Source organism: Platalea leucorodia (genome assembly GCF_965183815.1).
Source record: "Platalea leucorodia genome assembly, chromosome: 6".
Classification (NCBI taxonomy): Eukaryota; Metazoa; Chordata; class Aves; order Pelecaniformes; family Threskiornithidae; genus Platalea; species Platalea leucorodia.
The window spans coordinates 54,967,142-54,980,192 of record NC_138828.1 but is presented as its reverse complement, the minus strand read 5'-3'; positions in this window follow the sequence as shown (position 1 = coordinate 54,980,192).

The following is a 13,051-nucleotide window of genomic DNA, read 5'->3' as shown; positions in this document are numbered from 1 at the left end:
TTGCTATCCAAGATGCTTGATTTCAGGTGGCAAAGCACTCAAGTGACAGCTCTAATCAGACCCAAGAATAAGGTGGATTAACTAGTTTCCAGACAGAGTAATTTACACCTATACAGTGAAGACTTTCAGTCTTTCATCTACTCACATACATTATCTGCTAGTGAGGGAGACTTATTCTATAACAATTTTAGTAATAAATCATATGAGTACAAAAATAAGTATCCTATCAGTATGAATAAAAAAATATATGCAGAATATCACAGATAAAGAGAAAGTAAGGAGCAAGTAATTGAAGGAAGGTCAAAGGGGTAGAAATGAGCATAATTTTGTTTATATCATCTGATTCATCTTGCTTACCTTTTGTTACACTCCCCTCGCAACAAGCTTGTACACTCCACCATTTTGCTTGATGTATATATACATATTTTCAAATACAGATTGCATTGTGGTTTCTGTCTAGTTTAAGAGATCCTAGGAAGCTTAACTTTTAAGTATAAAAGGATTTTTTTGTTGGCTTTTTTGTTACTTTTGTTTTTTTATGTTTTTGTTTGTTTGTTTTTTTAACAGATAGTAGTTCCCCAAAGCTTAGGGAAAGTTCAGCATTATCTGACAAGGAATCCCAGCAATGCCTTGCAATAGCCTTCAGGAATAATACACTCCTATCCTCTTCTTTTCTTCCATATTTTTTGTAGCTTCTTTGAAAGTTGTATCTGAATTTTCTACTTTTAATGTATGGCTTATGCGTTAGAGTCTATTAAAACTTTTTTTTGGACCAAGCTCCTCAAGAAATATCTTTGCACCAAAGTTTTCCACAGAACGGCACTGATTTCAATGAAATTCTGTTTTTCAGAGTGAGAATTTTCTGGTCTGTAGAAAGCTTCTTTCCAGCACTGTCAGTAAGACCAGTCATTTATTTAAATACAGTCAAAGTAGAAGCCTCAAAAGAATTATCTGTAGTCCTTCAGCTGCTAACCTAGGAATGCAAATCCTCATCTGGAAAATGGAGACATAAATTACAGACTCTTGTCTAAACCAGACAGAGGAAGAACTTCAATTTCACTCTGCCATATTCCAGATGAATACCATAACTTAGTGGTAGTAATTATATTCAATGGAGCTATTTGTTTTTTGTTTTCTGTTTTCCACAGAATCAATGCAAAAGTCTTGGTCTTTGCTCTCATGTGAAAGGATAAAAATACTTAAGTCTCCTTAGCTTTCCTTCCGAACTCTATGGGCCTTAATGATCTCACACAGCACTGTGGCTTCTTTAGAAGGAACACAAGAGCACAGAAAAGTTATGGCTCCTTTGCCAAAAGCCCTAAGGATGGAGGAACAAGTGCCATACTAGCAGTCCTTGCTCTGACAGCATAGTAGTCTCATTTCCTTTCTAGGAAGCATTTTGGCTGCTGACACAGCACCAGCAGTGTATGCGTCTACCTGACAGCTATAGTTTGGTCCATAAATGAATAGTATTTTCCAGCTACATCTAACTTTTCACAGGATTTTGTATACATATGGGAAAAGAAGTTTATATACCCAAATAATAAATTACATTTGATGATAGATGACATATTCTAATATGTCTATAAAACAATGACAAAACAGGAATATGTCTAGTAGACAAGAGCTAAGGCTTGGTAACAGTGACAACTACTATGACATTCAGAACTGGAATATTCACGCCTCACAATGAAGAGTGTGAGGAATATTTATATCTCACAATAGAGCAAGTAACACTAAAATGGTAGCCCCAGCCCACAAAAGTGACTGTCATCACACCCTGTTGGTTTTGCAGGTAAACACAGCTTCCTATGGCTTTATTTTAGCTTACATTTTAGCAGAAATCTAACCAAAATTCATGAGCTGCTAGTTAGACCACTTGTCAGACCTCTGGCTGTATCATAGTAACTTTATATTCTCTTTTCTACATGGTTATCAATTGTTTTTCTAATATATTATGTTTAATTCTTTGAAATCAATTCAGAAGAATGCAGCGGGAGTTCAAAAAATTATAGGTTTATGTAAATTTTTATTGTAAGCCAAGTGTCTCCTCAAGTAGTTTTCTCCCCAAGGGATTTTCAGTGCCTGCAAATTTCAGAGGGACTTGACCATTTTGCAGCAACTTATAAAACCTCTCTCAGGAAAATATAAACAAGTGATTTAATTATACTTCATAGCAATCCAGTTGGAATTATTTTATTTGACTTTAATTAATTTAGCTGAATTTAATTTTTTTTTTTTTTTTTTTTTTTTGTCTCCCAAGGTAAATTCAACAGCAACAACTACATAAAAGAATTTGACAGGTTCTGGGAAAGATAACGCTGAAGTTCTGCAGCCCCACTCTTCTCTGGGGTTGGTACCCCCAGCCATAGCACAGCTCCATCAGACACTGCAGATCCTTAGAGAACTCAGAGCATTGAATTGTCACAAAGAAAATGTACATGGACTTCTTTTTTAATGTTATAACTTGCTAATCAGCAAAGTATTTGCCATATCAATTAGGAATCTTAAATCAGGGTATTTATTGGTTTTCAAAAAGTTTTCACAGTATTGACCAAACCAGTCATCTCAATGTAAAAGGCTATCATGTTGGTCATGCATGATTTCCCCTTCATAAATTCCCTTCACCTGAGGAGGTTCTGTTGATATGCACAATTTGCCAGGGGAATAGTTTCATCCTCAAGAGAGAAATTAATGACTCCTCCTTTTTCTTTGTTTCTCCCTGTCTGTAAGTATGGCAATGAATGACAATGACTTGATTGACCAACTGCATTAAAATAAATAACATATCAGAACTTGACCAAAAGCTTGGCTGCTAGTGAACCTGAAATGTTGGTAAGGCTAGTACATGGACAGAGATATTCAAATGTTATTCACTGTTATTTTGAAAGTTTTAGTAGACTAATGCATGGATGAGCCAAACTGACTCAAATTCTTATTGTGGAACACCATTGTTCTTGCCTAGCGTGCTTTGAAGATATTTATCTGGGGAAAATCATAGTTCTATGACTTGTACTGTTTTTTTTTATTACTTCCTAATTATAACGTAGCTTAAATTACAATAGAACAATCTGCTGGCAAAAACATTATTTTCTTCACACTGAACCATTAACTTTTTTCTGTTACCATCCCATTTATATCCACCCACTGATCACTGCTCAAGTATTTTTCCGGAGAGCGTGTACTTCAGCAAATACAATAAACACATTGTAATAATCTCAAATTAATATTAGTGATGTCAATCCGTTATATATGTGGATTTCTGCAGTGAAATTAAATTAAAAAGTGTCGTATACAGATAAAAAACATGCAAGTGAGGGTTTTTTCCATTTTTCATCACAAGACTCATAGATGCGCTCTGGAAAATGGGATTTTGACAGTATTTGAATCAAAAATACTGACGGACAAAAATTTTTAATCTTATGCAACTAAATATTAGTGTTTCAAAAACTTATTTACTGAAATAGACATTAAACACTAGTGATATAAAACAAACTTCTAGATAATTCATTTCCTATAAAACCAACATGCAATGAGTAGCCTATGTCACATTAAATGATCTGGCTTCTCTTAAGTGTTCATGTTTCCCATGTAATTATACAAGAGGACTTAAAAGACGTTAGAACTATGAATAGTATGTCTCATAACCATTTTAAGTGTCTATTTTCTCTAAGCCCTTTATAAGCGTGATGAAGGACTGCTGATCTGGACACAGCATTAATTTAAATTGGATGGAGGGAATGACAAAGCAAAATCTGAAAAGTTACTAAGTTTTTACTTGCTTTACTGAGAACAGAACTTGAAGACAAGAGGTACAAACTAAGGGCACACCTCCTCAGAGAGCCTGAGCTGTCAGAAGTAAAAGATAAATTATTCTGCTAGATTAACTTAATCCCCTAATTCACAAATTTGATACTGGTCAGCAATACAATTAATGGTCCCATTTTGAATGAAACTATTTTTTGAGTAGGACTGTACATCTGACACAGGATCAAGGTTAGAACACAGGATAATTAAAGGGAGCTGATCACAAATACAATGGAGAAAAATAATTATATTCTGTAGAGATCCAGTTACGTGAGAGTTTATGGACACAAGTTCTAATAGCATATATGGCCAAGTGATGGAATACACTCAAAAGACCTGTGCACAGTTCAGATGAAGTTTCTTCCAAACATCTGTGCAGCATAGGTCTGGCATATCAGAAGGATATATAACACAACAGATATTGCTCACAATAAATCCACATCACCGCAAATAGAACCCACAAAGAAACCTGTCCCCTTCTTCCTCTTCCACCTGCATGGGCCAGCTTTCATCTACTTTTCAATGATTTAGACAGAATTTCTATAACATGAGAAATCCTACTTTTCTTCTTTTTCTATTTTTTTCTAAATCATATTAACACAAAACATCCTTACAGAGCATGGACACCAAGTTCAGAAGTGCTAGCATACTTTTGATTTATTTTGAGACTTACACTCTTCCCCTTCATTTTTATTTTATATAGATTTTTAGAATTTCCATTTCTTTCAGTCTTTTCTCAGGAAGTCTAAAACCCAAGAACTTTGATTATTCTCAGTTTCTCCTAGACTTTCTCCAGCTGGTTCATGCCTGCACTGGAAGTGCAGTGCCCTGGACAAAGTATGCTAGCAGAATCCTCACAAATGGTAAAAGAACAAAAAGGATTATTTGATATAGCTTGCAACAACTCTGATCTACTTTGTCTATTTTATCCCAGTATGCTTGCTGATTGGAGGGCATTTTTTTTTTCTTCCTCTCTCATATATAATTTCATGTAATCTTCTATTACCTTATCTAGTCTTAATATGGATTTGGGGACAAACTCAAAAAAGTTCATAAAATCCAATCTAATCCAATCTGTCTCCAGCCAAATTACTGAATCAAATTTTACCAAACCAAACTCTACAAAAATGGCATTTTATTGCAGGAAAAAACAAAACAGACCAAAACCAAATAAGTATTGGAAGCTAATTTTCTATTGGTCTTCGTTTATTTATTTATTTATTTATTATTTCTTTAAAAATAAGATTTCCAGAGAAACTGGAATCCCTCAATTGTGGAAGGATCTATTTTATCCCTTCAATTTAATGGTACTAAAACAGAGTCTCTTTTTATTCTGCTATGCCTTAGTCAGAATCAAATCCAATTATATGTTAAAATTAATTAATCACTTATTAAGGATATACACAAAACAATAAAAAATTATGGATAGACATTACGAAGTCTAGCTGATATTATGTAAAGTTCTGCAAAGTTCCTTATTCTTGTAAAGCTGGTGTGTCACACCATGTTGTCTTCAGTAATTTTGATGATATAGATAACATCTGTTAATTTACAGTATTGGCAAGAGCTAAGTTCAAAGTGTTCATGACACTATTGGGAAAGAGGAAAAAGAAAAATATGTCTTTTTTGACAATATGTCTTTCAACATATATTTTCAATATTTTCTATTTGAATATAAATATAGCTTTGGTCTTTTATGAAGGATAGCACACAAAAATTGTTTCAGAAACAGTTTATTGCTTCTGCAAATTATAAGAGGCAGAAGCAAGCCAGCAGCAAAGCCTTGCAAGATATTATGAAAATTAATCATTTGTTGAAGAAAGGTGCCTTGGGAGCTGAAAGAAAAAACAAAAGTGTAAAAAAAAAAACCAGCAGGATATTGTACTGCTATGGAAGTTACTGCATTCCTATGATGCTGGCATTGTTGCTGTGTCAAAGAACAGTTAATGTGGGATCTCAAAGCCATCAAAATGAAGATTTTGTTGTTGTTGTTGTACCTGACCTTTACAGCATTTTGGAATTAAATTCAACTGTGACCAAAACTTGTCTTGAATGTCTGCTTTCAGCATGGAAAAGAAAAGCTTTGCTGGTCACTGAAACTGTCACTGCCTCAGTCTTGCCATCCAAGATATTAAATTAAATGAAGCATGTATATCCTTCCAAACCACTTAGAAATCTGCTAAAAGAAAAAAAGCTTTATGAAAAAGCAGCACTGCTATGCAAATATTATCAACTAAACACACATAGGTATATTTTTTCCTTCCCAAGGACAAGCACCCAGCTCTTTGAAATACCCACATTGCTAGGTGATGTGTATAAAGTTTGAGTGTCTGTATGTACTTCCAGTTTGCGATAACTTTGCTTAGCCCCTACTACACTTTGCTAGGAACTTGAGGCTGTCCAATTGCTCAGTCCTCAAAGGTGACTCCATCCAGGCCTCATATATTTCCTTTTCAAACAGTCTGAATGCCCTCTAAGGCAAATAGTACTCCTAAAAGTCATGATGTGTTACATTACTGGGTTAGGTTATTTTTGGAAGTCAGAAATGGAACAAAAAAAAAAAGGAATTCTAACATTTCTATTTAAACCTCCAGGAGCTCTGAATGTATGCTTTGCTTTTTCAGCTTTCAGAAATTATCACTGAATGGCCCGTTGGTTGGGATAACCAGTACCTGTATGAGTACCAATGTTTACTGCTGTCCTTCGGATGAACCCTTGCCGTGTCTCCAGAATACCAGTGTGTTTGGGGATGTGCCTCATAACCCATAGCTGTTTGTAGCTATGAGGCTCTGCGATCCCTGGGGCTTCTAACACTTCTTGTGGTTTTCCCTGATGGACAAGGCTTCTCCCAAACACTACTATCCAATTCAGAAACAGAGCACACAATGACATAACCAAAACTCCAAAGGGAAGAGTTGTATTAATCCAGCCCATCCTTCAGGTGGAGAAGGTATCACTAAAAGCCAGTTAAAGATTTTGTTTGTCTGTTTTGGGTTTTTTGTTGTGTTTTGTTTGCTTTTTAATAGGAATACATGAGACTGTCTCGGACCAGGTAAAAGCCTGAATTCTAATGCCAGTGAAGACAAATAATTAATCTCTATTGGAGTAATGATCCTGTAGCCGAACAGTTCTTCTGTAAGCAACGTTTCACCCATTCTCAAAATGTGTCTGTGCACACAATTTCATGAATATTTCATATTTGTCTTTTTGATAACATATTAAAAATGCATCTGAACTGTATATAGAAATTTCATGTGAATAAAAACCATTATATTGCGGTTAGCAGAGATCCCAGTTGTACATGTTTAATAACTTGACTATACCTTGTCAGACAAACTCCATTGCAATGTTATTTAATTGTTGATGTATCCCATAACTGAGCTTCAGTGATAGCCTGACATATTTTACAATATTTATGACTCAAAAAAACTTGGTTATGATTCAAGTTATGAAAATTTTTCCAACAAAGCAATTTATCTTTCTTTTAAGAAAATAATTTGTAGCTGTACATTTCTTTTTTTAGTTTTTACACTTTGAAGTTTAAAAGATATCAAGAAAACAATGACATAAGATTATAAACTACACACAAAAGATATTTTTCAATTTTAAACAGATGTTACTAGGATGAGCAAAAACGTAGCAGTGATTGTGCATGTACATAATGCACAAAATTTCTTGTATACATAGTTTACAGGTCTATTTGTGCTATAAGCCCCCTGATAGCAAGAAATGAAGAGATAAACAGTTCTAATTCAAGAAATCAAAATATTTTACTCTCACTGTACTATGATTTGACAATACTAAAACACCCATCACCCACCCTTTGTATTAACATGGAAGTCAGAGATAATTTCATTTGCATGGAATTTATCTCATTTTCATGTTCACTTACTTACTGCTTGTGCTGTGTATTAATAAATGCTAACACAGCCAAAACTACTTTTGTCTTGGAAAGGTAGATGAAAAAATGCAGCGTTTGTGTTTTGAATTTTCACAGTAGTAACATGAAAATTAGCTAACACCAAAGTCTACTTCAAAACTAGAAGTTTTATGGAAAATTTCTGTGTAATTGCCTGGATGTTTTTGGTTTTAATATCCTTAGATAAACCTTTTATATTTTCTCCTGAAGACTGTGCAATATTTCAGACTTTCAAAGATTACTTTTTAATCTCTCTTCAACAAAAATAGTCCTTGTACCAGCATACCCAACACCTCAGTCTTTGTTCCGACTAAGTAACTATTGGACTCTTAATTAATTTGCCAGGTAGAACAGGCAATCAAGAGTAACAAGCTACAGAAGAAACAACTTAGCTGATCTCTGTGAGTAACCTAGGTCTCCCCTGGGGAAGAAGACAGGGGCAGAGAGCAAGGTATGATGAAATTAATACCCCAAAAATAAGAATAATGGAATATGAAGCACTAATGGCACCATCACATTAAGAAGTCATCAAAGCAGCCAGTAGCCTAAATTCACTCACAGCTCAATGTAGTGGAGCTGATTTAGCTGCTTGACAATTCCTTATTACTGTGGGGCTAGAGTAACAGCATCATCTTTCTTTTTACCATCTTATACCAAATTTTAAACATAATGAGAAGAGAAAATCAGATACAAACTGTAACATTGTTTCCTATTCTTTCACCAAAACACAAAAGAAAGCTGCCAATTTCAAACAGCAGAGGCTATGGTCCTGTGAGAGACCAAGCACCTTGCAGGAGCTGCTGAGCACGTTCAACCAACACTGGAAGATGCTCAGTACCTTGTAGACAAGGCTAGCAAATGGTAACCCTATGTAAAGTGTAGGAAGGGTGCTGTATTTCCATTACCTTCCTCCCCTGTCCCATCCTCTCTTAAAAATTACTGCCTATGTATTTAATAACAAATTAAAAAGCAGACATTTTCAATGTTCATGAGGAAAAAGAAAGACTCGTGACATTTGGCTAAGTAAAATAGAAGTACCCAAAGTACTTCAAAACCACTCACTAAGAATAAATAAATGATACACTACATCTCTACACCATAGCATTGTTCTGTTCACCACAGATTTTGAAGTGTGTTACAAGGATGGTAATGTGGCAGATTGCATACTGAGCACCATACAGTATTTGATATTTCAATGAAAATCTTAAAACAAACCCGAACAGCTATCTGTAGAACACATACAGCAGTGATTTTCCCTTTTTGTAAATTTCTAGTGGCTATGTATTATTGTGTTTGGACCCACTTGGGTACCTAAAAGATTTTTTTTTTTTTTTTTCTATGCCTAGTAGTGTCATAGTATGTGCACCTGTAATTACTTCACTTTCTTTCACAAAGATTTAAATACAGAGATGGTATTTAGGAATTATGATTTTTTTTTTAATTTTCAGAAGAAACAAGTTTCGCAACATTTGCTGCAGTATTTGAAACAAATATTGAAGTGTTATTTAAAAAAAAAAAAAAACAAAAAAAAGATTTGGAAAGAATATTACCATGTTTTAGAGCTATTTCTCAGATCCTTGTAAAGCAACATTCCTCAGTCTGAAAGGTCACAACTACAGATAAATCAAGACTGTCAACAGCTAGAGCATCATGCTGATAAAAGAAATAAAACAATTTATGGAGTTATACTTCTCACAACAAGCCTTTGTCAGGCTGTCATCTATCTGACTCCAAACACTTCTTTGTAGAACATCATTTTACTTTGCTTCTTTTGTGAAATTACCTTTAAATGTCCATTATGGACTTTCCAGTTATTGAAAAAAATAAATCACGTTTGGGGCATCTTTGATTGAGATAGTCTATCATGTTCGTTATCTGTGTATTTTACTGCCAGTTCAACACTGAAGCTCCCGGCAAAAAAAAAAAAAAAAAAAAGTATTGCTGCTTTAGTAACTGATATAAGCATACATAGTTGCTAGATGGTATAAAATGTTTATAACTGAAATTTTGTTTCTAGTGTTCCTCAGAGAGAGGCTGTCAGAAAAAAAAAACAACAAAAAACAAAAACAACTGGCTATGAACCATGCTAATAAATCAAGAATTCTTACTATTTTTCCAGCTTATGCATGAACATAACACAAATGTTCTTGGTTTCTTAGCTTCTAATACTTGTCTTGCTCCCATCTGTCTTTACTTCTTAGTATGAATTTAGGTTTTTCTATAAAATGAAATTTTATTACTAAAATTTTCTATTCATTACTAAAATGTTCATTCTATTTTCACAAATAAAAAGTGACAGTAATGCATAAGTTCTGCTTAACAAGATAATTATACACTTACTTCTCTAATGTGGTTATTCCTCATGGTCATTCTGAAAATTGTATTTTTAGTAGTGCTTCCCTTCCTGAAGACAGAATTTATTCTAAAGTTTTTTCACTGACTGTGATGTAGGTTTTTATGATAAATCACAGTACATATTTTGGTATGTTATCATTAAAGCAATTATTCAAGGTAGTTCACAAAGTCAGAATGAATAGATGCTTTCAGGATTTAGATTTAAATTAAATCTAAAACTCCATTCTCTGAAAACCATATGAAACCTTTTCAATTTTCAACACTTTCTCAGTCTCTCATAGTTAAGTTGAGCAGTAACAAAGTCAAGCTTCAGCGTAGGTGATCTAGTTTTAATGTTCTAAGCACAAGTTCAGTCCTGTTGTAAGTAGATACAACTCCTTTAAAGTTAATGAATTTCTACTTGTGTTGACTATAACTACAGTGGCATTTGTTACGCTGAGATCTAATTCTTTTTGTTGGAGTACAATTTTACTACATCTTAAAAGGTGACATTATTGAGTCTTTCAGACAGGATAATTGGAAGTCCTTTAGAAAGCCCTTCACATTATGCTCCACATAAAAGTTCTTGTTTGTGTTTTAATTTTATAGCAATGAGCACTTATGGCGTGACATGTTTTGCAAAATTTTAGATTAGATTTAGATCTCATTTTTAAATTATTATAGCTTAATCACATTTCTAAGTAAAAAAAAAAATATATATATATAGTAAGATGTGGTATACCTGTGTATATTTTGCTTTGTCTTTTTAATCTTTCTTTTTCTGATAGAAACCAGTTAAGTTCACGGAACACATAATGTTAAAAGAGAATTTTACACTCTATAGCCTGGTCAACCAGACATTAGTACGTTCTACAAGAGCTATAAAAAACCTCCTATAAAGTATGGCTGAGTCCTACAATTCAAATTGAATTATATTACTCTGAAAATTACTGGTACTCACAATGTAGATTTTAATGCATATTTTAGAAACAGCAATCATTTTTGCAGTTTTAAAGATATGATCTTGTTACTTTTTTTTTATTTGGTGAAACAACTACAGTGCTTTTAACCTCATACAACAGAGCTTATGTAGCTTTATCATGAATGAAAGTCATTATGATACTGTAGATAAAGATATAATGTACTAATCTGAATTAAATACATAAAGAATTTTATGAGCAATTCCTGGAACTTCTGTTTAGCTGAGGTGCTTAATGGTAAGTGTTTCAGAAATTGAACTCATTTTGACATGGGAATACTCCAAGCTTAAGAAGATATCAACAGTTACTGAAATTCGCAACATAAGAGGGCTCGTATGAGTTACTATATTTGTCCTTCTTTCCCCATTAATCTTTTGTGCATCTGAGTGGGAGAGTATCATATAATCATAGAATCGTTAAGGTTAGAAAAGACCTCTGAGATCATCGAGTCCAACCTGTTAGCCTAACTGCCTGGTCCACCTCTAAACCATGTCCTTAAGCACCACATCAACATGTTTTTTGAATACTTCCAGGGACTGTGATTGCACCACTTCCCTGGGCAGTCTGTTCCAATGCCTAACCACTCTCTCCGTGAAGAAATTTTTCCCAATATCTAACCTAAATCTCCCCTGGCACAACTTGAGGCCATTTCCTCTTGTCCTATCACTTGTTACTTGGGAGAAGAGAGCGACCCCCACCTGGCTACAACCTCCTTTCAAGTAGCTGTAGAGAGCGAAAAGGTCTCCCCTCAGCATCCTCTTCTCCAAACTAAACAACCCCAGCTCCCTCCACTGCTCCTCGTAAGACTTGTGCTCCAGACCCTTCACCAGCTTTGTTGCCCTCCTCTGGACACGCTCCAGCACCTTGACGTCCTTCTTGTAGTGAGGGGCCCAAAACTGAACACCGTATTCGAGGTGCGGCCTCACCAGTGCCAAGTACAGGGGCACTACCACCTGCCAATCCACTACTAGTATACCTGCGAATCCACTACTAGTAAAACTCACTGACACAGAAATATCTGTCTAGATGTTATAAACCTTCCTGACATATTTTATTAAAGTAGGTGGATTCATGTGAAATAGTTGGCATTTAGACAAAACCTGGAAAAACGTTTTGCAGTAATTTGTGCTTCACCAGTTTTAACTGAGGTAGGTATCACAAGGAGTTTTTTATAGAAAACCAATAGATCCAGAAGATACATTTTAGCTTTGAAGATATGCAACAGTTTATTTTTCAGATAAGAGTCTCTAATGAAAAAGTAACCGTCATAATACAGAAACTAACTGGTTTAGCAAGAAAGTAGAAAATCCAAAGTGATGCAGATTTACTTTAAAAAGCAATAGTTTCCTGTAAATTTTAGTAGAGAACAAAACAGAATTCTGGTTTTTGGTAACTGCCTCTGAGATGGTACCAGTTTAAAAGAAAGGTTTCTGCTGCTTCTCACAGCAAGTATATCTCTCTTAATACAATCCCTCTTCAGGGAAGAGCCTATGAAATTTGGTGACAAATGGAAAGCTACAAGGTCTCTTGCTTCAGCTGCTGCATGACAATTTTGAATAGTGTCTTATTCATTTACTATAACTATTAAAATCAGAGTGGGTAAGCATAATCATTTTACTTTCTAGAATTTAAAATTTTTGGAGGATGCTAATATCTTTACTTTTTCTACTGATACCTTTTAAAAAGATTTTCTGCATTTAAATAGCATATTTTCATTCCAATAGAGAAGCTTGAATAGCTCAATAAAGAAATCAGCTTTTTTTTCATCTCTAAGTAGACAGTGTCTTACTTCCTGTGTCACTAACGACTGTACCATTAAAGAATCAAGCTGCAAACAAACCTACAATATTCTGATATTAAGATAAATTCTGTGATATTCAAAATAATATGCAAAATATTTGTATTCCAAATATTTGTATCTAAAGATAAATGTGATGTTAACAAAACCAAAAAAAATTAAATCAATTCTATCAGCAGTGGAGTTGTGGGCTATGGAGCCCAGCGTGAAATT